This window comes from Gallus gallus, chromosome 3, assembly GCF_016699485.2.
Source record: "Gallus gallus isolate bGalGal1 chromosome 3, bGalGal1.mat.broiler.GRCg7b, whole genome shotgun sequence".
Classification (NCBI taxonomy): Eukaryota; Metazoa; Chordata; class Aves; order Galliformes; family Phasianidae; genus Gallus; species Gallus gallus.
Window position 1 is genome coordinate 56025590 of NC_052534.1, and position 27947 is coordinate 56053536.

Here is a 27947-nt window from a genome sequence, read left to right on the forward strand (position 1 = left end):
AAATACATTTGGCAAATTCATGTAAACCGGAAAGTCAGTAGCAGCTATTGAGAAACCATAGTCATATTTTAAAGTTGTCCTACTGAGGATTGCCTTTAAACCACATCTCCCCTCCCCTTTCTCTATTCCCCTTCTCCCAGAATTTTGTCCCAAGTACTTAATTGTGAGTGCAATATTTTTGCTGGGAAGACATCAAAGGCACTGATTTTAGAAATTCAATTTTATATAACACAAGACCCCTGAACTTTAACAAAAGTTCATTTCATCAGCTATCACTAATCATCTGTGAGTCTGGTTCTTTACCAACTAAAACACAGTAATATGAATAATGGATTTTCCCTACATTTGAAGTGTAAGAATAATTACAAATATGAATGCAAGCAACAATAATGCTTTGCATGAGTCTGTTTTCTGATTTGGCACTGAAATGCAGAAGCAAACTAATACTTTTGGTTTAAAAATTGCTTAACCTGTAAAGCCAAAAAAGTGCAAAACACTCAGTGAAGGGCCTTTTTGCACATCTGTTCTAGCTATTTTTTCTTTTAATGTTATTTCTCCAATACTCTTTATCTCCAGTGTCTCACTCAGATATTGGCATTAGAAATTGCAGAAGTCCTGCTATCAGATGTGAAAGGCCCTCTACTCCTACCTCTGTGGGATCAAGGATGTTAACACTTAAGGGAATGAACCTCTGGAGTGATTGTATTTTGGCCTTTACCTGAAGCAGAGTGATGAGAAGATGAGAGGTTCTCCTTGAGTTGTGATCTGCTGTATTCCTACTGCCTCCAGCGATGCAAAGCAGCCACTTGGTGGCAGGGAAGGGAGATGTTGTTGGAAACATCCATCTCCAGAGGAGAGCTTTCTTCCTTCTTCCCAGAAGAGGCAATATAGAGTTATCATCATGTTTTGCAAATGCCACGAATACATACAGATCATAATCTTTCACTGGCTGATGATTAAATTGCATTTTGGACACAAACAACCAGGGCCAACATCTCTCAAAATAGAATGGGAACCAATAAAAGTAATTTAAATATAATGGGGCCATATTTTTTTTAGTGAAAAGAGAGTTACACAAGATTTCTCCTGCAAGAGTTATGTTGTGATCTAAAATACAACTTTGATCAGATGCTGGAGCTATGTTTTCTACCTGTGTGACCTTTTTCTTGCATGATAGAGGTAAGGGAAATCAGTAGAGAAAGAAGGAAAATGAGTCACTAGTGCAGAAAGAAGCTCAATTGTCAGCTGCATCAAACTGGTTTTGAGAAGAAAACAAAACAACAGCTACTCCCAGAGATCTAAAGGTGTAAACAACAGTAAAATCAAAAGTACACTCATATATATCTCTTGGAAGTATCACATGCGCAGTAGATAACGGCAGAATGAGGTATTACCTGCTCTGTGTGTTGATGGAAACATTCATCTGCAAGAACCGATGTCTTCCTGGTCTCTAATTACATTGATTCTCTCGCATGCATAAAGTTGCAATATCCCTAATTATATGAATTAATGTTTCCCCATTGTTTCACAACTTCAGTGAGAGTACAACTCCTGAGAATGAGAAACTGCAGGAAGAAAATTGCATACTTAATTCATCCCCCAAATCAGAATTGTGTTGATAGATACTGTTTTTCTGATCTGCTCTGAAGTGCACATTTGGTTATCTTGTACAGTTTCAGAGATCTATGCTATAAAATCCCAGTTCAAAGACAGAGCCATGACTGAAAGATTTTGTATTAACATTTGTAGGTTTTTTTAGTAATGCTTTTCTATTCTGAAGATATGCACGCAGCATGTATGTCAGTATGTTCAGTGTTTTACAGTCTGCAGACTCCCGTAAGTTTTTCCATGGAATTATGGATACCTGCATAGACAGCTAAAACTTTCTATTTGGGAATGTATTTCTCTGAGCTCCCTTTTGCAAATCCTGTAGTACTCCTCTGGAGATCTGATGGATCTTCAAAGGTTTTCACCTCACGTTGAAATTCAGGCCTCACCCTTTGTAATAAAGTAACCTCAAAAGATTTAGGTTGAATTTATTTAGGCAGAAGAACTTTGAATATATTCCAGATTTTTTTGTGTCTGAAGATTTTCTGCAGAAAGAATAAAAAGTCAACTCTTTTTAAATCAGCTAATGACAGTAGAGAAAATTTTCTCTCTCCTTTCTTTACTACAAATTGCCACAAAAATTAATTCTCTTCCATTTGCAGATCATGCAAGGTTACAGAGCCTGAGTTACCGTATCTTGCACGGATGGCTTCCAGTCATTTTATTTTTAGAAACTAGAACTAGAGGAATACACCAAATTAGACAAAGTTTCCTCCCCTATTTAAACTTCATGAAAAGTGCTGGACATGTAGATCTTAGGTTAAGCTTTGAAAGGATTAAGAATTAATCCAGGCCATTCTCAGATCACTTTTCAAAAATAAGAATGAGCAGATATGAGTGAATTTTATTCTAAACACTTAAAATGATACCAGTTTTAACCAATGAAAGTGATATGAAATGTTGTGAGGAACAGCACCATTCTAAATTCTAATTCTTCAAAAATTATGTGTATATTGAAAATGTATGAATGTATTTTGTGTTTATACAGTTTACTGACTTCTCTCTTAGGAGATCATGGCTTACATAAGGTCAGGAAAAAGTTATTAGGGAAAGAAATAACGTGGCCTAAAAAGATCAAATCACTTGACCTGATAGAACATTTATGCAGCTGAGACTAGATTTCAGCTCTCCTAGGTGATACTGCATGCATGCATTAGTCATACTGAGGCACCATAATGAGATGAAACCATGAATGCTGAGCTGTGAGGATGTGTGGTTAATTCCTAAAATCAACTTGGATGAAAGAGCTGATTTATCACAGGAATATGAATACTTTTTTCTTACAGGTGTATGGTACCCGTCTTCATTTTATAGTTGCTCAGAGGAACAAATTTACTATATTTTGAATTCCATCTGTTTTCTGATGGCTATAAAGCTGATGTCTGTAGTGCAGAATTGTTTGGCTCGATGTAATTTGAGTACCAGAAAAGCCCTTCCTGGTTCATGGTTCCAAATGCTTCACATCTTTCAAACCTCTAACGACTTTCACGTGATCCATCTGGATCTCCCACCACCATCCCTGCAGGACAACTGCATCACAGGATCACTCTCACAGCCTGGATGTCTGTGTAGGCATGGCTGGCATCTCCTTCTCACCACTTTTCCACTAACAATAATAAAATAATAATAATAATAATAATAATAAAAGCCTTGGTAACTAGCTGGGGAGGATAATACAGATCCTAACTGTCACCCCTCCTCCCAAAACATGCAAACCAAAGCACCCATTGATCTGGGAGGAGCTCATAAGGAAGCCAGAAACAAGCACAACAAATCATGAAAAACATCTGCAAGTGACTTCAGCTAGAACACATGATTGGAAAGTATTCTGGGTCCAAAATATCCTTGAGTTCAACTTTCACCAAAATCCAAGGACCACCACCTCTGCTTCAGTGACTTGAAGCATCCGGAGTTCACAGCTCATGAACATCTCAACATGTGCAATAAAGTCCTGCTATCCTCTGTGTCCCTGAGGTATTTCATCTCAATAGTGAGCTGATGCTTTCCTTAAGAGTATTTTTAGGGATGCAAAAAGAAATGTTGAAGGTAAGATGGCTGTGTACAGAGGAAGATTATATTCCAATCACTTCAAAGAGAATGGGGGAGAGGGCATGTTTCTAATTTCTATACAAAAACAAAGGAAGTAATTTCTTTCAAGGTTTTTTATTTGTTTTTCAAATTACACAGTCCTCAACTTTTAAAATAATAATCATTCTTGACAGCCATTTAATAATTGTTAGTGATCTATAGCTTTATTATAAAGTACTCGTCTAATGATGTATTTCCTTTACCCTGAGGGCCAAGTACAAAGCAGGGAAATTATCTTGGTGATACTTTTAATAACTTCCTGTGGGATTGCAAACTCTGGCTGAAACTGTCTCTGCAAAAGAGTTAATCATGTAATTTCACAGATTAGACAACAGAGGGTTACTAATGAGAAACTTCAGTTCAGTGATAAACTCTTTTTTTTTCCAAGAATATTTTGAGAGGCCTGTAACCTTTGGCTGACACCCAACAAGGCTATTAGTTTAACCATGGGATGCACTACCAAATGTACAAGAGTCAGCAGAACTTTTCCTTCTGAAAATTGCTCATAACCCTCTGTGAAGAAGCCTTTGAAAACCCAGAAGGGAAAGATGGAAGGGAAAAAAAATCAGGCAAAAAGGAGCTGACTTATCAGCTTCCGATAATTGGCATGGCTTCAGCTTCCCGTTTCTTTTCAACAATGTACGCTCACTATAGCAACCCCGGATCCCATTTAAATGTCATGCTGCCCTCTGTTCTATAAACATGTATCATCCATCACTAAATATTTAGATCTGAATTGTTGGAGCTGAGTTCTGTGCCAGGGGTAAGGGGATTAATTCCTTTCAAGGCCCTCACATGATGGATTTTTCACTGAAGTAAACATCCGAGAAGAGCTCACACTACAGCCATAAAATATATAAATAAAGTTTAAAGTTTAATTAAGTCAACATTATTTAAAGTGGTTGTCATATTTTATGGTGAACTCTTCATGTTTATTTTGTATGACTCCTCATAAATAGTCTCTCCCCTTCAGACAAAAGGCATGGCTGGGTTAAAGTGAAGGGTCCCATGCATGCGTGATAGGGGAAGTAGGATCTCGCAGGCTCAGGAGATCCACAGCAAGCCGTATCGGGCCTTCTGCTATCTCGTGTCTCCCTAATGAGCTGAGATGTTGTGCAGACACAGGAAAAGCATGGCGGAGTTTACAGCGGATGTGACACGGGGAAGCCCTCTGAGTGGCTATTGGGGCTAAGGCAGGGGAGGGCCTCATCCTGCTGGGTTTGTAGTTCTTCCTTGGCACAGGGGAGGAGATTGGTTTGGAGGGATAGGCTGAGAGGGGCAGTTTGTCAGAGGAGAAGATTATACCAAGCATCTGTGGAGAGCTGATCTTTCTTCTGTTCCTCTTTAATCCTTATTTTTATCCCTCACAAAAAATAGTCAATCCAAGGTGCTTCTAAGAGGAAAATGATACGATGTCATTACGCTGCCTAATCCTTTGGAACAGAAAGAATCATTTTAAGAGTGAAAGTAAGTGGAGAAATGCATTGAAGGATTGTTGATCAGTGCTCTCCTGTAGGGAGGTCTCATCACGCCCTGACAAAGACTTATGGATGATTAGCTGAGCACCCAGAGGAGAAATGGGAAAAGAAATGTTAGACCTCCAGGTCAAACCGCTGGAAAACTTGAATTCAATTTCTGTGCTCCTGCTGCTGCTGTGGGCAGCTCCTGCCTATGCTCTGCACTCCAGCAATGGACTGCATCCTTTCAGTTAAATTACTTGTCTTTAAGGCAAATACAGAACTGTTGTGAAATGCTCATATCCTCAAGGGACATGTGTTGTATAAGACTGAGAGCTCTTTTTCACTCTTTCTCAGGATTTTCTGTGACAGAGGACCAGAAATGTTGCCGGGATAGTAGATTTTGAAGTCTGGATTGGTAGCAAAAGTATTCACTGCGATGGGAGTGGTGATCGAGAAAACAGAACAAGTCCTTTGGTATTTTTGTAACGTATCAACAAAACTGGACTAACAGCACTTTCTTTTGTTTACTCTGTTCAAATTAAAAAATGTCAGTCTCAGAAACAGTTGCCTGTAGCTGCTATAATGCAAACGCTGAAGCAGGAGAAGAGCGCATTCCCCAATTTGATTTCAGTTATTCCTTTCCAAAAAAACATTTTTCTACAGATTTGTGAGAAGTGCCAGAAAAATGTAGAAGAACTTTATTCCTGTGCTTATTCAAGATTATAAAATATGAAATAAATATATGTATGTGCATACATGTCTGTACATATATGCACACATTTATGGATTATCAGGTACCCACGGTTGATCTATGAGCATGGATGTGTTCATTTAAATTCAGAAACAGTCAGTTAGCTTTGTCCAGACAGACCACATGCATCAATGCAGAGCAGACCGAACTGAGAGCATATTCTAGCAAATGAAGCCGCAAGCAACCATATGATGAAAGATCCCTCTGCTTTCATTCTGTATCAGTGCTGATTATGTTGCTTCAAAATCTTTAACATTAGGTAACATGATCATGCCGAAGACAGTATGAAATGTAATGAGGTCTTAATCTACATGGCAGGTTAAAAGCTAAGAGAGTTTCTAAGGATATATGTGGTATAAATGGAGTGTAAGCTAATGTTATTTGATAAGATAGGAAGAGGCCCAGCTGAACTGAAAGCATGTTCATACAGGCTCTAGTCTTTGGGTAGAAGTGAAACTGTTAAAACTGAAAAGCAATAAGGAAAGAAATAAAGATGGAGGGAAGGAGGGAGAGAGGGAGGAAAGAAAGAAGGGAGGAAGGGAAGGAAGGATGGAGAAAGGGAGGAAGGGAGGAAGGGAGGAAGGGAGGAAGGGAGGAAGGGAGGAAGGAAGGAAGGAAGGAAGGAAGGAAGGAAGGAAGGAAGGAAGGGAAGGAAGGAAGGAAGGAAGGAAGGAAGGAAGGAAGGAAGGAAGGAAGGAAGGAAGGAAGGAAGGAAGGAAGGAAGGAAGGAAGGAAGGAAGGAAAGAAGGAAGGAAGGAAGGAAGGAGGGAAGGAAGGAGGGAAGGAAGGAAGGAGGGAAGGAAGGAAGGAAGGAAGGAAGGAGGGAAGGAAGGAGGGAAGGAAGGAAGGAGGGAAGGAAGGAGGGAAGGAAGGAAGGAGGGTAGGAAGGAGGGTAGGAAGGAAGGAGGGAAGGAAGGAGGGTAGGAAGGAAGGAGGGAAGGAAGGAAGGAAGGAAGGAAGGAAGGAAGGAAGGAAGGAAGGAAGGAAGGAAGGAAGGAAGGAAGGAAGGAAGGAAGGAAGGAAGGAAGGAAGGAAGGAAGGAAGGAAGGAAGGAAGGAAGGAAGGAAGAAAATTTGAAAGTACAGAAAAGCAGCTCTATCATTCCAGAGCAAGTAAACTGTTCTGAAATAAAAAGTAGAGGGGGAAAATGTTTCATTTCAACTTCATTCACAAGCAGTAAGGATTTGTCAAAAAACAGCTAAGGAACAAGTTCTAAAGATGTTAATGTTGGGCAAAAGTCACCAGTGCTACAGTTAATGCATGGAGTGAAATTCAGCCAGTGGCAATGACCTAGCGGTAAGCTTGATCATCTAGTAAGCTCTGTCCTCTGTTTGCCAGTCAAGCTGCTCACGGGATCTGAGACTTCCTTTCTCAGCTGACAGAACTGGGAAATGTGTGACAGGTTTGATTGCACCTCTATTTCTCACTCCAAAGAAATATTGCACCAAATAATGATATTCATGAAGCCTCTGCTGCATTTCTCTTGAGGGAGCTTCCACTGTGGTGGGGCTGAGAGATGAGGGAGCAAGAAATCCCCCCTATGGGGCTTACACAACAGAAAAGTCTCACAGAAAGGAGGAAGTAGGACTGACATGTCAGCATTGTTTTAGCTTTTCTCCATGAAATGGGGATGGGCAAAGTAAAATCAAAACTAAGTAATATTTCTCAAGTATTTTCAGAGAGGTAGGTAGAATTTACAGGAAAACAAATGTTCTATCTCATGACCATTTCTGACCAGTAAAAAGTTTTCCCTGTACTCTGAGATGGACATAATCCTTTTGCAGCAAGTGTTGTTTGATCCAGTGCTCTATTCATTCAGAAACCACAGTGTTTATTAAGAGAACAGTCCCCCTGGAAGGGAGTAGAGGTTCAAGTCATTGCTTTTTCTGATGGGAACATGAAGCTACTAGATAGGGAATGATGGTTAGGCAGCCTTTTTGCACGAGTAATATAGAATTTATAGAACTGCATGAAATAGTTCCAGTGAGGGACACTGGTGATGAATCATCCTGTTCAAGGGATTTATTGTGGACTGGGAGAGAAAGGAGTAGTTCTGGGGAAATAGGAATATGAATGCTAGCTCTCAGTTTGTCTAGCTTGTAAGTATTTGTTGGCTATACTTTGGACATTTGTTTTCTCTTTTTCCTTGACCAGAAATGTGATAACTGCCAAACATGCTGTATACGTTTGTGCAGAAATATATTTACTTCTGACAAATCAACAGTTTTTTGACACCCCCCCCCCCCCCCCCCCCCAAAAAAAAAAGAAAGAAAAAAAGAAAAGAAAAAAGAAAAGATCATTTTCACTGGAAAATTCTTTACGAACCCTAGCAGTCAATGCTCCCAGAACTGCCTTTAAACAGCCAAATAATCCCCACAAGTATGAATGCAGTTCCAGCTACTTTAATGGAATTTGCATGTGTATATCAAGGGGCAGAATTTGGCCCTTGTTCTAAAAAACGTTGTGTAGTTTTAAAAGTGAAATTCATTTAGCAGTGATGTAAGCCTTTGCAACTTTGCTGTTTTGTCTATGCAAGATTCCAGTTTTATAAAATGGTATGAAGTAATGATATGTATTTATATTTGGGTTTTATAGCAGCATGCAACTTTCTAACAAGCCAGCCTTGAACATCTCAGTTAATTGATGTTTACCAAAGCAGTTATATCTCAATTGTAATTCATTTGTTCCAGTAAAAAGTATAATCATTTTCTGTACTCTATTTATTTATTTATTCATTTATTTTTCTGATTTCACTCCTTCAATGCCAAGGGAATTCCAGTGATTTCAGCAGTTACACTGGCATACAACTGATACAAAGAAGTGATGAATCAGACTCTGTAGAAGAAATCCTAGCCCATTGAATTCAGCAGGAATTCTGCCATTGACCTCAAGAGAGAAACGTTTTTACTGTAGGTATATTAAATAATATTTTTTTTCTTTGTGTAGGTATAACATAAAATTAATACCTCACTTATAGGGACCAGATATGTATTGTATAGTTGCTGCTTTATTTCTGCAAATACAGAAACCGCAGATGACTTTTTAATCTTGATTTTGGTTTAAATTCTCTCTGGTAACTACATTTTGGGCTCCAAGTACTCTTGGGAGAAATCATTCAGAAAGGTATAAACAAGGTAGCTTGAGCAAGACCCTTATCCATGGCATGCTGAAGTCAAAGTTTGGTGTAGCTGACCTAGAGATTTCTTCAAGAGGAGTGTGAAAATAAACAGTGACGTGAAGTGTTTGGGTTTTACTTGTTTTTTGGCAAACGACCTGGCCCTGATTCACCTCTCACTTAATTGTATAAGTGTTGTAAGCGATAAAGTCAGATCTCATCATCTGGAAGTAATAGAAGCAGGAAAAAATACTGTAGAAATTGTAAAGAGGTCTTGACCATGAGAACACAAGCTTGCTGTTTATCAGTAAAGTGTTTCTGGTAGGGTCTGGACTTCTCCAATGTAGTGGCAGGTAATTCTGTGGTATATTTTGAATCCATCTCTTTTTGATTATGTGTGATCAAACTCACACAAGGGCAATAAGAGCAGGGAAGAGCTCATGGAGTGATTAAAAACCCAGTGAACAAGCCCACCAAAGGGCTCACTGGAGCTCCTGTCTTAGAAGAAACCAGAGGAGCTTGGCACTGTTTGGCAGAGCAACAAATTCAGACAGAGGGCACAGCTACTTTCCACCAGTACACTAAGGAAAAAGAATTGAGGAAATACCAGGAAGATAAATTTAAACAAACAGGGAATATTGGCCCAAGGAGAAATAAGTATGAACAGTTCAGGAATTAATTTAGGCTTCAATGCAGAAGATGGATCAATTGTCCATGGAGGTAACCGGTAAAAATGGAAAGGCCCAAGGTGGAACCTCATATGGATTTGGGGGAATGGGGACTGACTCTGTGGCACAGGTCCATTCTTCTCATGTCAAATTCCTCCACTCTAAATCAGGATAGTTCTGAGGAAGACAGTTTCACAAAGCTCGCAGTAAAGAAGAGTGTGTATCACTTCCTCCCTTGTGACTAATCCTGCTCCCTTTACTGACTTTGCTCTGATATCTGGGAAGCCTCAGAAAACCTATCTGCCACCAGAACAGTGAGCAATTCCTAAGGAAACAGGTACGTCCCACCCACACACATGCTGCACTCCTCTCTGTATCTGTGATGCCTCATATAAAAAGTGCTGACAGCTCCAGTAGGGATTTTACAAGAGATTGCCATTCATATTCCACAAGGACCAAAAGATCCACATGGGAATATTTAATATAAACAGTAATAGTTTCCCACATCTTTGTTTAGAGAATAGCTTGAGGATTTCTAAACTTTAGAATCATATTCATTCCAGAAGAATGGTTTCACTTATAGCCGTATAAATCTTTCCTCTACATAAATGACATTTTTTTTTTGTACATATCTGAATTCTTAAAGATGATATTCAGGTAATAAGACTGCAGTGAGTAGTACAGGTAAATCTCACTTCAGCCAGTTTTACTTAACAGTGAAAGACCTGAACTGCATGAACTGCAAGGCATGTTGGCTATCTGCTTTTACAGTGTGATACTTGCCAGACTTCCAGGAAACACAGGGGGTTTTTTTTGTTGTTTTTTGTTTTTTTTGTTTTTTTTAATGAAACAAATGAGGAAAATGTTTCCTTGAGATTTCAAGATTGGACTTCCAAAGAAATCTAGGACTGAAAAACCAAAGCTCTGCTTCCAGCAGGGTTGGGCTTCTAAACAGAGTGGTCCGGTCACACTGCTTTGTACTTTTGAAAGTCCAGTGCTAATTTTAAATGCCTAAGAAGGAGCTGTTAGATACTGAGCTTTTTGGAGTGACTCCTCTGAAACAACGAAGGGACCATTTCTCTTAGCTTGCCTTTGGGATATTTTAAATGCCTTTTTGGCTTCCTTACTACTTTTAAACGTTCCTAACTTCTGTAATAAAACCTACTGCTATATCATACTTGTCACTACTGGCCACAATCTGATACAAAGCATGCAACTATCTGGGGAACTATCAAATGCAGGGGAGGGGAGAAGAAGCTATCAATATTTTTTTTTTTTTTTTTGGTAAGAGACGGTAACAGTATTGCTGACTTCCAGCACTCATGAGTCAGACTCACAGAAAGCTCCGAAACTGGAATGTATATTTTATTTCAATTCATTTGTCTGCTTACTCTTGGGGTTTGTAAGGCTCGTATGTTTCAGCTTTTTCCACAGCCAGGTGGTCTCAAGTGCACCACAAATGAACAGTTACTGGATATTGCCTTATAGTAGAATGTTGCATATTAACTATTCATGAGCCTTTTTCCCACTCACACCTATCAGTATTTTGAATTCCTTAATTCATATCTATGCACTGTGGATAAGTTTAAGTAATGCTGATATTCTCTCTGTGAACACTGATTGAATGTCAGTGTCCTGTTGCATTTACTGTTAGCGGAAATGGAAAGGATGGATGAAAAACAGAGGTCAAAAAATACTGCAAATTCAGTACCTGTTCTTTTTGCAGTTAATCCTGGACATAGCAATAGGAAATTTTAGTAAAATTTCCAAACTGCCCATGAATTCCAAACAACATATGAACTCAGGGAAAGTTTAAAACAAAATTGAGACTTTATAACCTTAGCGGCTATATGTGACCTGGAAGATTTTAACACAGATTGCTTCTCACATTCATTTATCATCATTCCAGGAAATTCATCATGACATAGATTTTGTCACAACTAATCCTTCCAAAAGCAGAAGTGTGCATGATATGATCCAGCTTAAGAGATAATCAGAAACAAGAGAGGAAACAAACACTTTTGTTTTTATTTGATGAGACCACTACAAAAACAGAGAGAACTTTTTCAGAAGACTGAGGGAGAAGACAGTTTTATAACCTTGTTCACTGTTTTGTTTTCTCTGTGGCAGTTAATAGAGAGAGGAACATTTTCAGGTCTGTGTTTGCAGCGTTAGTTTACTGTTATTATGCTTTCGATGTAAGAAAGAAGGAAGTAGAAGTTTTTAGATGTAATATAAAGAATCTATTCCTCTTGCCAGATGAATCAACAAAGTTAGAACCACTTTCATCCTTTCTACACAAACGATATGTTGTATTCCCGTCTGATAGACCTATGAAGGGAAAGCAGCTCAGGATGGCCAATGGTTTCCCTCACCAGTGCAGTCACTAAAGAGAATCAAGAATCAGGTAAGTTGCTTTTTCATAACATTAAACAGTGGGTCATTCTTTACAAAAAGGTATCAGTTTTTGTAAAAATATTGTTTTGTATGTAGAGGTTTGTAAATTCTTTCTTAAATTTCCATGCAGTGGATTCATTAATCTGATCTATCCATTTCCTGGAATTCATGGCAGACAGAATAACATAGAATCGTTGGAGTTGGAAGTGACCTTTAAAAATTATCTAGTGCAAACCACTTTCATGGACATCTTTCACTAAATCAGGTTTCCCAAAGGCCCATCCAACCTGACTTTGAGCACCACTAGTGATGGGGAATCCACAACTTCTCTGGGCAACCTGTTCCTAACACCTTTATGGTATTTTGTGAGAATTAAAATAAAAAGGCCAACAAGCAGATTAAGTCTATCCAGTTGGATGTTTAAACTCAACACATAATGTCAGAGTTGGTGGAAAAGAGTTAATTTCCAATTCACTGGTATTTATTTCTTCAGTAGTCAAGAGGTGCCAAAGGCAAAAAGCCAAAATATAGGATGTTCACCAAAGAGACTACTTGGTAAAACTTGATCAGCATCAGAAATAGTAGGTGTCAAACTTATTTTGAAATCATAGTGAATCACAGTAGATGCGTTATCCTGCTGTACTTCCATCATCATCAGAGATTTTGTTGCAATTGCAGCTTGCAATGGATAAAGAATCAGTGTAGTTAAAACTTCTTTCCTGTGTTCGATGAACGTATTCATAACTGAGCTTTAGCTATCTTGTTTGCTTTTATCTTTCCCTTCAGCAGCCTCTCTCTCTGTTCTGTTCTCTGAACTTTTAACAACTTTTACTCCAAGCACACTAGTATTTATGGTGTGCCCTGAAGGACAGTGCCCCTTAAAAACATATTCATAAAAGTACAAGCCACAAGTACAAGTTCAAAAGAAAAACAGTCTGGAAATGAGCTTTAAGATGAATGCTTTAGAGTCATTATCTGAGGTAAACTGGCAGTCTCTAATGAGACATTTGTAATTTAATTGTGTCATGGAGAGACTATAAATTTCCTCTGGAGCCCATATCCGAGTTGTTTTTATAATGAAGATAAAGTAACACACATACCAAAAATCTTTTGAATACGCTACAACTTCTTCCAAAAAGATAAAGAGGGTCTATATCCTATTTATGTCACTACACTCAGTTGCATAACAGAGCTTACAACAAGTTGGATAGAGGGCAAGAGTCAGTCTATAATCATTTAATACTGTACAATTCTTTACATTTCTCTTTAAATCACATGATAAGCTTTTGTGACCAGCTCATATCAATACTAGAAAAGAAGAAAGATAATAGGATCACAAATGGTCACTCTACATAAACTTTATATGGGCTTATGTTGTGTTTGATGCTTCCTCTGGGGAAGAAAATGTTCTAACATTGCATGACTAAGCCACTCCTGCATCAGATTTCTAAGGATTTGGAGAGAAAGTTGTAAGGATTTTTTTGCCTCAGTCAATACCAAAATGCTGTCTACTCACTCTAAGTTTCTAAATAAATTAGGACAAACATGTCTTCAAGATACAGAAAATAGATTGTGCAATATGCTCACTTGATCATGCCCAATTAAGCCCTCTGGGTCTCTCAACAGGAATGGTGCATTTACTTCTCTTATAGATTTAAGCAGCTTTTTGTTCTGTGATTCTGTTTGTCAAATTGTGCTGGATATAATCTCCAAAGTTCTAGCTTGTTGGGTCAACTATTTCTGAAATTCTGAAAATGTTTTAAAATGGAAGCAGCTCTTAAAATAATACCTAAACTTCAACACATAACTGAGCATTTATTTCTTAGGCCAAAATCCTCAGCTACAATAGACTATTTTCCAAGATAGCCACCTCCTTTAGCAGATTCATGCAGATGAGCTGATCAAGACGCTCTTCATTTCATGGTGTGACAGCTGCACATGGTTATCTGGAATGTGACTTGTTTTTTATGTCACTGTCACTGCCGCTGAAATGCACCACCCACTTTGTCACTGTGCTCACATCCACTATTTGGTCCCCATCAGTGTTCAGCAAGTGTCAATGAATGTCAGTGGGTGCTATTTTTTATGCATGGAGGAACTCAATTCCTAACCTTTGCTTCACACACAATTCTATGTCAGATGCCATTTTGTCAGATGTCCCTCTGCTGCCATCTGTTACACAGCAACACAATGGAACAAATATTGATGTGAAAGTTCAATCTCTACTGCCATCCCATCAATATTCACCTCTAATATAATGAGTGAAGATCATAAAATAGGAGGCATTAATTTCAGAGCGATCCTGATATTTATCATGTAGCTATTTCATTTTCTATTCCAGAAAGTACATACAGACTGTGGTAAAACACCACTGAAACCTGAAATAAGGAATAATTAAATATTTATACATAGACATACACAAAAACGGATCAAGAAAAATGGCATCCATTTGTCTGAGTCTGATTCTTCATTACCTAATGCCTTGTGGAGCCATTTGCAAGCATGTATAGGGAATATGAAACGAAGGAATGCAATTGTGAGTAATGCATTTCATATTAACTTTGAGTAGAAATAGAAAAACAAGCATTCTAGGCAATGCAGTGTATTAAGTCTCCACACTGCAGTAGCTAGAGATGATATTTTATCACTTTTATTTTACAGGAAGTCAGACTACACTCTGCAATTGCTTCTTCAAACCTTAAAAATCAAGGAGACATGGAGCGAATGACTGTATTGGGTTTGAGTCAATGGAGAATTACGTTCTGCTGCATCTGGAGAGGATAAGAATTTGCAGGAATCGTGGTAAAATATCTGTACTAAAAAAGGAATGAGTTGTTTCAAATAAAAAATTTGTGTGACTTGTTGCTAATTCCAAAGAAAGAGGATAGAGATTAAATATGAGGCACAGGCTGTAAACTATTCAGGATGGCTTTCATAGCTCAAAGGGTATAATTAAAAGTATGGAACAAACTGCCAAAGTCTACGATGGAAATGAATAGTGTAACACCAGGTCAAAAGGGATCTGGACTCATTTCTGGAAGAAGAGACAATGCACAGCTGTTAGAGTGTATTTTAAAGGATGAAGATGATCAGTTACTGCATGAATTGATTGGTATTTCCTGGGCATGTTCTGTTAGAATTTTAGTATCTCCTGGACCTTCGGTCGTTGTTTGTTTCTGGCAACTGCATCCATACAGGAGCAAATGTCTTCCATTGACTTGAAATTTATATTGTAGAATAAAATTACTGTTTTCTCCAGCAAAAATTCCTCGGTGGAAAGGAATTTTCATATTATTGCCATGACATCAGTTCATTCAGAAAAGATAAGCAGCTAACTACATACCCTGGAGTCTTGTATTCTCTTAAATCATCAGAATCTGGGAGCATAATCAACTGCGTATACACGTCTGTGTAATTAATATCCAAACAACTGCATACACCTTTTGAGTTACACTGGCTCTACAGTCTAAATAATGTAATGCACTATGTAAAAACTCAAAATAAGAAACAAAGTGACAGGGTTGGCAATAGCCTGATGGAAGGACACTGTAAACATCCATGAATCCCACTTTAGTAACTTATCCAGACATTCCAGAGGCCAAGGCCAAAACAGACCATCCAAGTTAGATGGAGGCAGGCAAAGACAAAACTGAGGGGCTTTAGAGAACCTGATGCTCACAAATGTCTTGAATGTCATAGTCAACCCCTTCACATAGTGCCACTCAGATGTTTCATTGCCTTGAGAGAAGAGCTTTCTGCTTCTTCAACAACTGTGATATCACTATGAAGAGTCCATTTCCACACTGCTGGCACAGAAAAAAGAGACACTCTAAAGGAGGAGTTGCTGGAGTGAGAAGAAGTTACAAGCATCTGGATTTACTGGACAAGGCTTGGGGAAATTCTTGGAGAAGACTCTATTAAGCTGAAAGGCTGAAGACTAATGAGCACTGCCTGCTCTGTTGCATTCCTAGAGCTTCCATTTATTTGAGGCTGGAAATGGTTGCTGTATCCTTTTAGCAACTCCTTCATTAGATGCAAGCAGCAGGCATGGAGAACCTTGTGAAGCTGGATTCACCCACTTTTTACACTCTCCGTAATACAGAATAGTGACCCCCTTTTATGGTACAAAAGAGAGGAGGCAAGTATGAAGGACTTTTCTGGATCCTGTACAGGCTACCTAACACACTGACTGCAGTCCAGCATGAAATCTGCTTAGATCAGAGCAGAGACATAACGGATGCCCAAGGCTTTGTTTGCCCTAGCCAAAACTATGGTTCCCGTGCAAAGAGACAACAGCTATTTCTGACATAGCTCCAAATTTGCAGGGCCCTGAGAATAGAAAAGTAGCATGTGGAGGCAAATCCTGTGGTTAATCCCGCCATTGTACAACATCTCTTTAGTCCGAGGAGTTTGTAAAACTTAGGTCATATCAGTATCTTACCTATATATGGAAAAGGACCACGGATAACCACTTTAATTTGTAGGCTTTTTGCAGCATAGTCTGAGTCACCCTCATTAGATGGAGGAGCAACAGAAATAGAAATTCTCACTGAAATAGACCTAGAGAAGTCATCATAGCCCCAGTCTTCACTCCCTCCCAAGTTTTTCTAGGCACTGCATAAATACAGCAGGAGCTTGTCCATACCTCAAAGGGGTTTTAATCTAAATATTGCCAGAAATTTAATAGCAGTTCAAACGTTTCAAGGTTTTCCAGCTTTGCATACCACATGCATTACTACTGGTACAGATCTGTTTAAAGCAACTTGAATTGTGCAGGTGAACAGGCCTGCAGGGCTGGGTAGCATCTGCAGCCACTGAGTGCTTTTGGGGATTGATTTTTAAGGGACTTCCTGATGTGTATGGACTGCTTTCATTCTATTTGTAACATCTTCCTACCAGTGCTTTGAATATACTATTCCAGTTGAGTTTAGGAAGAAGTCCCTTCCAACGGGAAAGGAACACAAGTTACAAGCTTAGTTGTTAATTAGCAGTTGGGTGGCTGATTGGTCACTTTTACTGTTGAGCTCACCTACACCAGCTATTAGTTACCACTCTTGGATTGAAATCAGTCTGTCTTCCTTCCCTGTGCCCCACTTCAGGGCACAGGAATAAAGACCTGTAATCATTATACCAAAAAGATATAATTCTTCTTGATTTTCATTAGTCATTTCTCATTTCTACAGTATTTGGTGAATTAGCTATTGTATTTCAGAACTGATCCCTCATCATACAGGTGAGATCTAGATTTCCCTGGCAAACTTCCTGCTAGTGCATATAGGGCTGGGATCAGTTTCTCTTTAAGGGATTCAGATATATATGTATATATTTTCTTATATTATTTTTGTACTGTACTCCCTGTTCATATTATGGCACATCCTAATAGAAAAAAAAAAATGTACTGGTAAAAATCTTTCAATAAGCTTTGGAGCTCTCTTCATGATACTGTTTCTTCTTCAGAGGAAAGTATTCAGTCAAAGTTGTGCAAGTCTCTCTTCTGCACTGAATTTGCCAAAAAAAAAAAAAAAAAATAGCAAGAGCGGAAAACCTATAAAAGAGACACTGAAGTACTGCACACAGATTGAATGTTTCACTGGTCTTGCTTCCAGTTCTGCTCCAAGCACTTTGGCACATCCTAAATCTTAAACACCTGGCCCACTGCCTTTCCTGAAGAGAGATGTTTCTGTGTGTCAGGCGTCCAGTTTTAAAAATATGTTTGTGTTAGCACCAGATGTTTTTGGTGGTTTGTTGATCATGCAAAGGAAAAGATCCTACCAAGTCTTCTAATACTTTTGAAAACCTTACAGTGAGAGATTTCTTCAGATTTGGATAATGCTCCTAAAGGGCCAAAGGGGACATCAGTATCATTTTTTGAAGCTGATATTACCTGATAATAGAACTTCACTTACAAAGACTGCTACATGGATTAATCCTAGCTTGGATTTGCTTTTAGTACTCTAATATTACTCTGGATTTTTGAGTTTGTTATTCCTTTAAGGCAGAATTTTATACATATTTTTTATTTTAGACATATATTTTATACATGTATATATATACTTTTTTACAAATCTTCCTTGGCTATTTTTTCTCATAGTGTTAGTGTATGCACATTGTAGTCTAATGCACAGATAAATGGACTAGGTCTGGAAAAGCTGTTCTGGGACCACAGTCCAACTGGATAAGACATTGAGACTACAAGAGCCACAAGAATTCTCTCATCTACATTTGTTTCTGAAAGAATAGTGAAACCCACCTTTAAATTTACTGAAGTATCTTCACTTGTCCATTTCAACCATAATAACAGTTCCTACATTCTTATATGGGATTTCCTGGCTGAAAAGCCATGAGCAGAAGAACCCAACTCTCCCAGAAGAAGTCTGATCTACACACACATTGCATATATGCATTAAATGTTGTCCTTTCAAAGTATACTGGACTTTCAGCTTAAGGGCAAATGAGAGGCATGATTTGATGAGTGCCATCAAACTGATACTGCCATGAGCTGCTGGAGTCACACACAGGACTAGTGCAGCTGATCAGCTTGTGTGCTAAGAGGCCCCAGGCTGTGGTGCGTAAAGCAGTTAGGTATGATGGAACACAGATATGCTTTCATTAGCTTGCTAGAGGCCTAGGATCCTCAAGTGTAAAAATTCCCTTATACGTACGTATTTTTCCTAGACAACATTTCTGAGTGGCAAAATAGTTTTCAGAGGAAGTCCAGGCACAAGAAGACTTGGTCACTGCAAGGCCTAGAGACCGTTTACTGGGCTGAAGACTTCAGGGAACTCTGGTGCTGTGCCTCTTCACCTCCCCCTTGCCTGTTTCCAGTGCATAAAGTCCATTGAAGCTCACAGTAGCTTTCTGTTTGTTCATTTGTGGTGGGTATTAGGCTGATCACCCTCAGCATAGGAGTTTGTCCATTAGTCAGGAGCACAGGAAGATTGCAGAGGAAGAGAGGAGATAATGCACATTGCTCTTTTTCTATGCTTCTTCCATATTATTGCTGACAGATTTGACCTGTGACAAATCCTTGAAATATGGTTGTGCAGACAGAGATGGGACAGATCCAAGGATAAAAAGCCTGTGCTTGGAAAACGCTGTGCTGTGACAGATTGCATGAGCTCATATGTATCTCTCTGCCATTGCATGTTTGCTCTTGCTTACTTAGAGAAAAGCAGCCACAGATCTGCAGAGGATGATGGCTGTACAGGGTGCAATATCTTATCCTCAAACCTATGGAGCAGGAAAACATGCATCAGTCCAGAGACTGAGGCTCTCCTAACAATATGGATCATTTGAGTCTGATAGCTTGTGCCAGAAGTGCATTTTTTCTTTTGTGAAAGATGAAATCCTGACATTCCTGGCTAGCCCAATATAAATATGGCCACCCAAGTACTGTGGCATTATTTGAGTTCATCTGCTGAATAGCTGCTATGTGGTTTCTTTGGCAGCTCAGTGATTCCCTCAGCTAACAGAAAACTGTGGCTCCTCCCTCAGTGGCAGCTGCTGCCTGAGGGCTGGCCTTACAATCAAACCCAAACACACCATGACCCCATGGAGGCCCCATCGGTCTGCTTGTCCCTGGCACTTGAGGCTGAGCATTTGCATGGGCCTGGCCTAGGAGCCGGTTCTGCTCCGTGGCTGTGAAGCCGTAACCAGGTCCAACCTGGGAATCAGTTTCCCTGGCCTCTCCCTTAAAACACAAACAATTTCTCACCACTGTAGCCAGAGGAAGAGAGAGCACATTTGTATTTTACACTTGCACTTGGCTGGATGTTGCTTGTGCTAGTTTTCTGAACACTGTACTGGGCATGCTAGTAGTGCAGGACAAAGTTCACTTCATGTGATGCAAAGAGGATTGGGGAAAGATGACCTCGAGATCGGTACTGAGGTTCCCCCCTGGGAATTTTGTTTAATTTTTTAATATTTTTATTTTTTAATATTATTTTTTTAATGAAAATAATTTGATCTCCTCAGGTCATCTTGTAAGCTCCAAGGAGAAACCCTCACTTTCCTGGGATGACGGAGAGAAGGAATCACAGTTCCACCACAGCAAATAAGTGTCATCACTTTCCTTTCAGATCCAAGGAAGTATTTGGGTTTTTTTTTAAAGAAGCAAAAGAAGAACCCTCTTCTCTAGCAAGCAACAACAAAGTAAAATACTGGCACCTTTCTTTGAGCTGAAAAGAAAAACATTGTCAGAAATGCTGTGGGGCTGTGTGCTGGGTGTTCATGGTCCTCAGCTGTGTCTGAGATGACAGCTCAGGAGCTTTTAGTCCTTCTCAGGAACTTTTTAGTCTCCTCAGCCATAACATAGGAGTCAAATATAAGCTCACACTGTTTTTTATGGTTAGTGGATTGCACTACTGCACTGACAAAACCCATGCTTTTATATACCTTAAACCCTTGTAGACACAGGAGATTTAAAGAAAGGACAGTCTAAATAAATAAATAAATACTGCTATCCCTAGCAGAGATCTCAGCACTGCAGCACTCCATTCACTTGCAAATAGAGTTTATGATCCTGAGTCCCCTGGGCAGGAATGAATTCTGCTCCTCAACCAGCACAGGTGCAGGGCAGGGGATGGACAGTGCTGCAGGTCCCATGGGTGGAGTGAGACACTTGCCTTTGCTCTCCATCTCCCATTGCTGGAGCAGGGCCAGTGTTTCCAGACTCCTGCTACCTTGCTCAGCCCAAGCCCACGGCACTTTCTGTTTGTTTAACACTGTCTGGCAGCCTTGAGATAACGGGGATGTTTCTGGCTGGCCTCACAGCTCCCCAGCACCAAATGATCTGCAGACCCAGGCTGCTTCAGACACTCCAGATCCCCAAGTGGGCCATAAAGCCCAACATAAGCAGGTCAGAGCTCAACTGTAGGTTACTGCAGGAGCTCCAAGATACTTGCTAGGCACCCAGGCACTCTGCTCATCCCCTAGTCTTCAGCAAAGTCTCAAGAAGGGTTGGCCACAGAAATCCCTGTGTAGGAAATGCCTTTCAGCTCAAAACAAATGAGAATGAGTGCATCAAAAATATCACATGTATACACATGTGTATGTATGCGTGTATGTATATTTATGAACTTTCCCTTTCAAAGACGTGCTGAGGATGGGAAGACTTACAGGCCCTTCAATGGTGCAGAGCCGTCAGCAAGGCGAAAATAGGAAAGTACAGCAGCTGCAAGTCCTCATACAACATCTCACTTAAAATGTCATGTGTGCTACTTGGTTTAAATTGTCACCCCTCCAGCAACCACAAACAATGCAGAAACAGCAGATGTGTTTTCTATTTAGAATTAAACAGTTTATCTCAACCACTGTCATTGTTACAGAGGGAAAATAAATAAATATCCATGTTAATGTAAACTTCAAAAGGTACTTTCTGGCATGAATGGCTGTTCTGAATCCAGACTTCACTGAGAAAACCAGGATTTGTCCACAGATTTTTTTCTTTCTTTTTTCTTTTTTTTTTTTTTTCCAATAGGGATGCTGGCAGCCCAGCATGTAGTAAAACTTAGACTGGTCAAAAAGATTTTTTGGCCAGATATAGCATCCAATAACTCATGTCATTTAGACTTAATGGTCCAGAAAATTAAAGTAAACATCATAAATGTCTTTTGTTATTAAACTTTCCATTCAAACTTTTTGTTTAACTCTTACTTAATGGAAAGTAAAGATGACATTTCAAGTCACATATTTACCTATGTTGTAATCTTGAAGTCATCTCATTGAGATTTAAAAATGTGCCACAATTTCAGCCTAGGCAAGAACTCAGTAAGAAAAAAAAGCTGATGTGTGCATGTGCTCTGAAGAAGTTAAGGTGATGATAAATTCAGCCCGCACAGATTAAGGTCAATTCATTGTTCAATTCTTAGTTTTACAGGTCTATAGCTCTGTTCTTTGTAGGGGCAAACAGCATCTCAGGCAAGAGTGACCGTAGGGATATTACTGGATCTTTTTTAACTTTTTAAGAGGGGATACTATTCGTGAAGACTGCAACCGAGCGATGTGGTTGGGGCATGCCTCAGGAAAATGCAGTCTTCCGTATGAAAAAAGAACAAAAAACAAGAAGAGCTTCATTTAGACATTTTTGTCCCCCGCTTACATTTAAAATAGCAAAAACAAAGCCAAACTCTGTCTAGTTGTGAAGATATTTTGACTAAATTAAGTTTGATTTGTTTCAACAGCCTAAAGAAGGTTCCAAAACTGAATATCACTGTGTACTTCTTTGTGTGTGACATGGCCTTCACCAATACCTTTCTTGTGTTTGATTTGCAGCCAGTATTTTAAACTTCACCAGCCAGCTTGTTTCCAGATTTTATATTTTTACAAAGAGTTTTTTGTCTTCAAGCAAGAAAACACAAATGTTCCTGTTACTCCTCCTGTCTGAAATGTGCAGAAGAAGGGTGCATGTGATCAGCAATAAGCTGTAAAGCCTTAACTGCTAGTATTACTTCATGGGCTTGTAACACATTCAGTTTGATGCTTGTTCCTTCATAACTGTCACAGTCCTGCAGCTCCACAGGGCTTCTCAATGGTTGGCACTTTTGAATGGCTGAGTGTAAAAAGGCCTTATGCAACACATTGCCCTCTGGATTTCGTGTAGGAAAGGAATCTTTTTGCATTGGTTAGGGCCAGGCTAAGGATCACTATTATGTTTGGCTCAGGGGCTGACTTTATGTGTATAACCAAGATTCACCAGCATAAAATTTCAAATATTCTTTTCACATCCATTTCAGGACAAGGCCAGGCCCTGGTGTATTGGATGAAGAAAGAAGCCCTTCCTCTGGACAAGATGTCTACTAGACCCAGCTGAGCATTGTGAAAGAGTTAGTTCCTCACCTCTCTAAGCAATTGCCTCTAAGGGTGGGAATATAAACTACAGTCTTGATCACTTTAATGTAGTGGTCAGCATAATTTGTTTTTTTAAGGTACAAACATTTTATCTTGTTGCCTGACTTCAGAAAAAGTAACAAATGAGTAGGTAAATGCACAGCTGTTTTTCAGGGAATCATAGCTCTGATCTCATCACTGGCAAAGGCTTGCTGCAGTAAATCTGCAAAAGTGACTGAAAACCCCTCAGAATCTGAGCACCAGGGCTTGACTGGGCTTTGGACATAGATGTTAAATGATTTTCTGCCAGTCTAGCCGATGTGGTCATCACAATTTCTTCTGACTGTCTTGACACCTCTTCTTGCTCCTATGACTTGAATACAGGTCAGGAGGACTTTCCAATATGTGGTATTACGCCTAAACAGCTTTTCTGGAGCAGCAGTTTTGGATCAGCATTCCTGGATAATCCCACGAGTGGACAATATCTACATGTGGAATTAAACAGAAATAGTTGCTGTGTTTAGTTTCCTACCTGCATTTGTGCCAAACTAATTTTAAAGTGTAAATGGTCCCTAAGAGATTACATATGCACCCAGAGGAGGAAATGCATTCTGCTACTATACGGCTGAATTTGTACAATTTATGGAGCATGTCATATAAATGGAATGGACAGAAATCTGTTACTAAATTGGAATTGAAGAACATGATTGAGTGTATCAGTGAATGACTAAGGCCTTTAGACCTTAAAATTGGTTTGAGTGTTCATAGCTATAAGCATCCATGAGATCTCCCAGCAACTGGATTGTATATTTGCATATATAGCCTCTTCCTCTGAGTTAAAATTTGGATTTTTTTTTTTTCTGATATATATAAACATTATTCTGCCTCTCAGGCTTGACTTAAGTTACTGAATAAATTAGGAGTGAAAGACAACTGTGGAAATTACAGCTAGAAAGGCAACTGATTTATTTTTTAAATGCTTCTGCACAATTTAAATTTGATTTGTGGTAAATGAGACACTTGAGCAGATGAATTTGAAGGAGGCATAACTTTCTCAGGCTTGCTTATATTTTCGGATAGACTTACTGGAAAAGTTTTAGTTCATCACTCTTCCAGGATCTTGAAATCTGACCAAGAAACCTTCCAAAGTAATATGAAGTTCATGCTAAAACAATGTTATCAGATAGGAAAAGTTAATGCTACTGTTATCTACAGGTCAGCTAACGTGTAAGTTCTCACAGAAGTTCTCTAGCATAATAGATTTGCTTCCTTACTATGGAAATCATGCTATTGCTACTATTAACAGAAACAAAATCAGATTCTGGCTCAACTATTTCTATTTAATAAAGAAAAAAACCTGTTTAGAGCTACAGAATAAGTAACAGCATATCAACTGTTTTGGTTCTTTTCCTCTGTGAACTATGTCGAAAAAAAAAAAAAACCAACAAATTATTCGCTAAGACTATTTTGTTTTCTTAGTTTGCTTGCTACACTGAATTTTGCAATTATTATTTATATGTCATATAGAGCTTCTCTGAAGTATTTGAGTTGCGTTGATAGCATTTGTGTTTACAGAATAAAAACACTTATTTTTACACACAGAAGTGTTTCACTGTCTTCATTCAGTGAATAATTGTCAGACTTGTTTGCAGTGTTGACACAATCAAGCATTTGTGTCCTTGATTATTCTTTGCTATTAGGTAATACATCTAATATTGCTCTTACATCTCTTTCTCAGTGGACACAAATAGTTGCAAATTTATTCATCAGAAAAAGTAAGCACCACAAAGCCAGAGAAACCTAATGAATTCAGTTTTATCTGAATGTCTACACAGGCAAACTGATTCACAGTAAGTCTACAGCTCTATTAGCATTACTAATTCTGTCTCAATGCAGTGCATGTGCTTCTAGGGAGTTCAGTCATGTTTAGTTGAAGTCGTGCTAAATACTTAAGGATATCTATGAGGGCTACTCTGAAAGTAATGCTTTCTATTTTGTTACGTTGGTCCATGATATCAGAAGCAGATGGTGGTGGTGTGGCGGTAGAGGCTGAACCTTCCTGACAATATTCCGTTACATGTTGTTGCAGTGCGACAGATGGCAGCAGAGGGGCACTCTAACAGAATGGTGTCTGACACGTCCATGTTGGAAAAACAGCACACTTGCTGAATGTTTATGGAGACCAAACAGTGTGAGCGCAGTGAGGCAGTGTGTGAGTGGTGTGTTCCAGCAGGGGCGACAGTGACAATGGGTCATCTCTGCTGGTGCAAGTTTTGACAAGAGCAGCATCCAGGCTCCTGTTCATCGCCTTTGAAAATGCATAGCTAACAGTGGTGACTATGCTGAAAAATAGAGTTTTGTAGCTGAGGATTTGCTCTATCAAATCATGTTATTGCACTCTTTGTATCATCTATTGTAGTTTCCTGGGAAAGAAATAGGCATTACTTTTGGAATGACCTGCTTACAATGCAGAGTTTAGGGGTAAGGCTACACTATTGAATTTTATCTTTTTTTTTTTTTCCTTTTAAGAAAATTAACACTAACAACCAGCTGTGCTTTAAAACAGAATCAATTTTAAAATGCCTTCTCCTAATCTTTACAGCAACTCAAAGTATCACCAAGAATTGTTTCACTGCTGCAATGTTATTTCTCAGGGTGAAGACTTTGCTCTCTGGCTGTGAGTACAGGCCCTTCAGCTTTATGCCAATGACGAAATACTTGCTTAACATTCTGGTTTCTTCTGATTCCTGCACCCTGACTCACCCCACAGCCTTATCCCCAGTTTCAGCCTGTGATATCTACTTTTTAGGGACTCTTAGTATCCCTTCCCTGACAGGTCTGACAGCAGCCAGCATACTCCAATGTTAACCCCTTGTGCCCACAGGCATTTTGCTCAGAACAAGAAATTTCCCTTACATTATAATTACTCCAGACAAAATCAAGCACTATGCACCTCCAAGCAGCTGGAATGGCACAGGATAGCAGGTGCTCTACTCCCTCCTTCTAAGAGAACAGAGAACATAATTTGGTTCTGATTTTCTTTACAGAAAATTTAAAATAAATTACACTTCAAAACTCTATTTCAGTTGGAAGCATAATGATTGAAAAAAAAGGGGAAAAAAGGGTCATGATCATCTTTGTCTAGCCATTTGCACTTATCACAGTAAAATTTTGGGTTTTAATGGGGGAAAACATTCTTTTTGAGGAAGGAGAAGATGAAGGAAGCTGGAGGAGATGAAAGTAGAGATGAAGAGGAAAGAAGGAAGAAAGACTTCTTCAGAAAGACTTAGAAGCCTAGAATGTAAAATATGTTAATTGTGAAAAACATGATTAATGCATATGATGATGTTAACTTGCCACTCTGAGAATGATATATGGTTAGTAAATTATCGAATTATATGGTCATCAAGTGGTCAAAGTAAGGTCCATTTGGGAAAGGAATACCACTGAGCTGGTTACCTTGTGTAACTTTGCCCATTCAGGGTTATTAAGGAATGCAAGATAACTGTTGTGTCTTCCTGAGAAAACTCTATTTTGTATTCCTGAATTGGAAATAAAAGAATCATCATCAAGACTAAACTATGTAATCTCTCAGAATGGAGGTAAGCTTTGCTTAGATTTCTCTCAAAATATGGAAGGAATAGGAAGGAAAGGAAGGAAGTTCTAGTTGTGAACAGTGTAAAAGAAGCTGCCTCACATCTCAGACAAGAAAGGCAAGAGTTGCCTTCACTGCCCTGGCTTTCTAGAGGCTGCTGTGGGTGAAAGAAATATTATTTTATGCTTGTTGTGTTTTTTGGGCATTGATTTGCCATTCCCAAACCTATGAGGGCACCTTCTGGCTGATGCACTTGGCATATGCTGACAGATCAACCATATTTAACTGATAACGTCAGCATATGTAATCAGATCCTCACTCAGGTTACTATAAACTCTGACTGTGAGTTCCTTCCTCAGCACCTGGCATGCCATCATCACTACATAAGTTACTACATTTGTAGGTGTTCAAAGAACGTTTGGATGTTGTTTTGAGAGACATGGTTTAGCGAGAACCATTGGTGATGGGTGAATGGTTGGACTTGGATGATCCTGTGTGTCTTTTCCAACCTTAGTGATTCTGTGATTCTATGATTCTATGACCAGTTGTGAGAGATCAGGTACAGTGTTCAAATGGTGTTTGGTACTTCTGGTCTAAGCAGGGAATTTGGTCTAAAGATTAATTTAGAAGTACATGAAACTAATGAGTACTGGAATTAAGTTTAGACTGGCTGGGCTGACTGGATGATGAAATGAGTATCTGTAACTCTTTTTATTACCTATGTGATACAAGTGTTTATTGCTACCATTATTAATCATTCCTTGCAGAATGAAGCCATGATCCTTGGTATATTTTTGGTCGATGGAGTATTTTGACAGCAGACCATAAGGTACCAGGCATCTGTGAACCAAGATCTGCATAAACTATTGATCCTCACAGTGACTTCTCTGAGACATTGTCTAGGTCTGAAAGATGCCATCTGTTCCTTCTTTTAACAAAAAGATGCTCTCATTGGAGCCAGTAAAATCTTGGAAAAATGAAAGAAGCATTAATTCCCATCTTGATTACCTCTTCAGCTTTAAATTGGAACACTCCAGCTGGGATTGAATGGCCTGTTCAGTGTCCTGCCTTCAGAGCTTACTGGAACCCTTTCGGTTTTTAAAAAAGCTCAGGGAAGATGCTCTTCTGTGGAAGATTAGGCCTAGACCACTGATAGACACACAAATGATAAGGTAAATTTCTGACCATTGACTGAACTCCCAACAGCTCCATTAACATTGCTAAATCGCTATTCATTCTTTTATAAGTTATTATTCGTTTCACTATTCCTTTGTATTCATAATGTTGAATGCTAAGTAGCAACATAAATTAAAAGCTGATTAAATCAGTGACATTTCATTCTCTGTACACAGTAAGAATGTTTCATTATTGCTTTGTGCATATGAAATACAAATCATCTTTCCATCTGGGTGAAGTAGTCAGGGACTCCACAGTACAT

At 39.1% G+C, this 27947-nt stretch overlaps 1 long non-coding RNA gene across 2 annotated transcripts in view; it reads left to right on the top strand.

Moving 5' to 3' along the window:
• LOC112532169 overlaps positions 1-24510 on the top strand; it is a 35507-nt gene extending 10997 nt beyond the window's left edge. Inside the window, exons 2-6 of one of the 2 annotated variants that reach the window (XR_005858217.2) lie at positions 8677-8816; positions 9861-10027; positions 11950-12097; positions 14749-14889; positions 20062-24510. This is a non-coding gene — a long non-coding RNA (uncharacterized LOC112532169). The other variant, XR_005858218.2, reaches the window with a different exon arrangement.
• The last annotated feature ends 3437 nt before the right edge of the window (positions 24511-27947 follow it).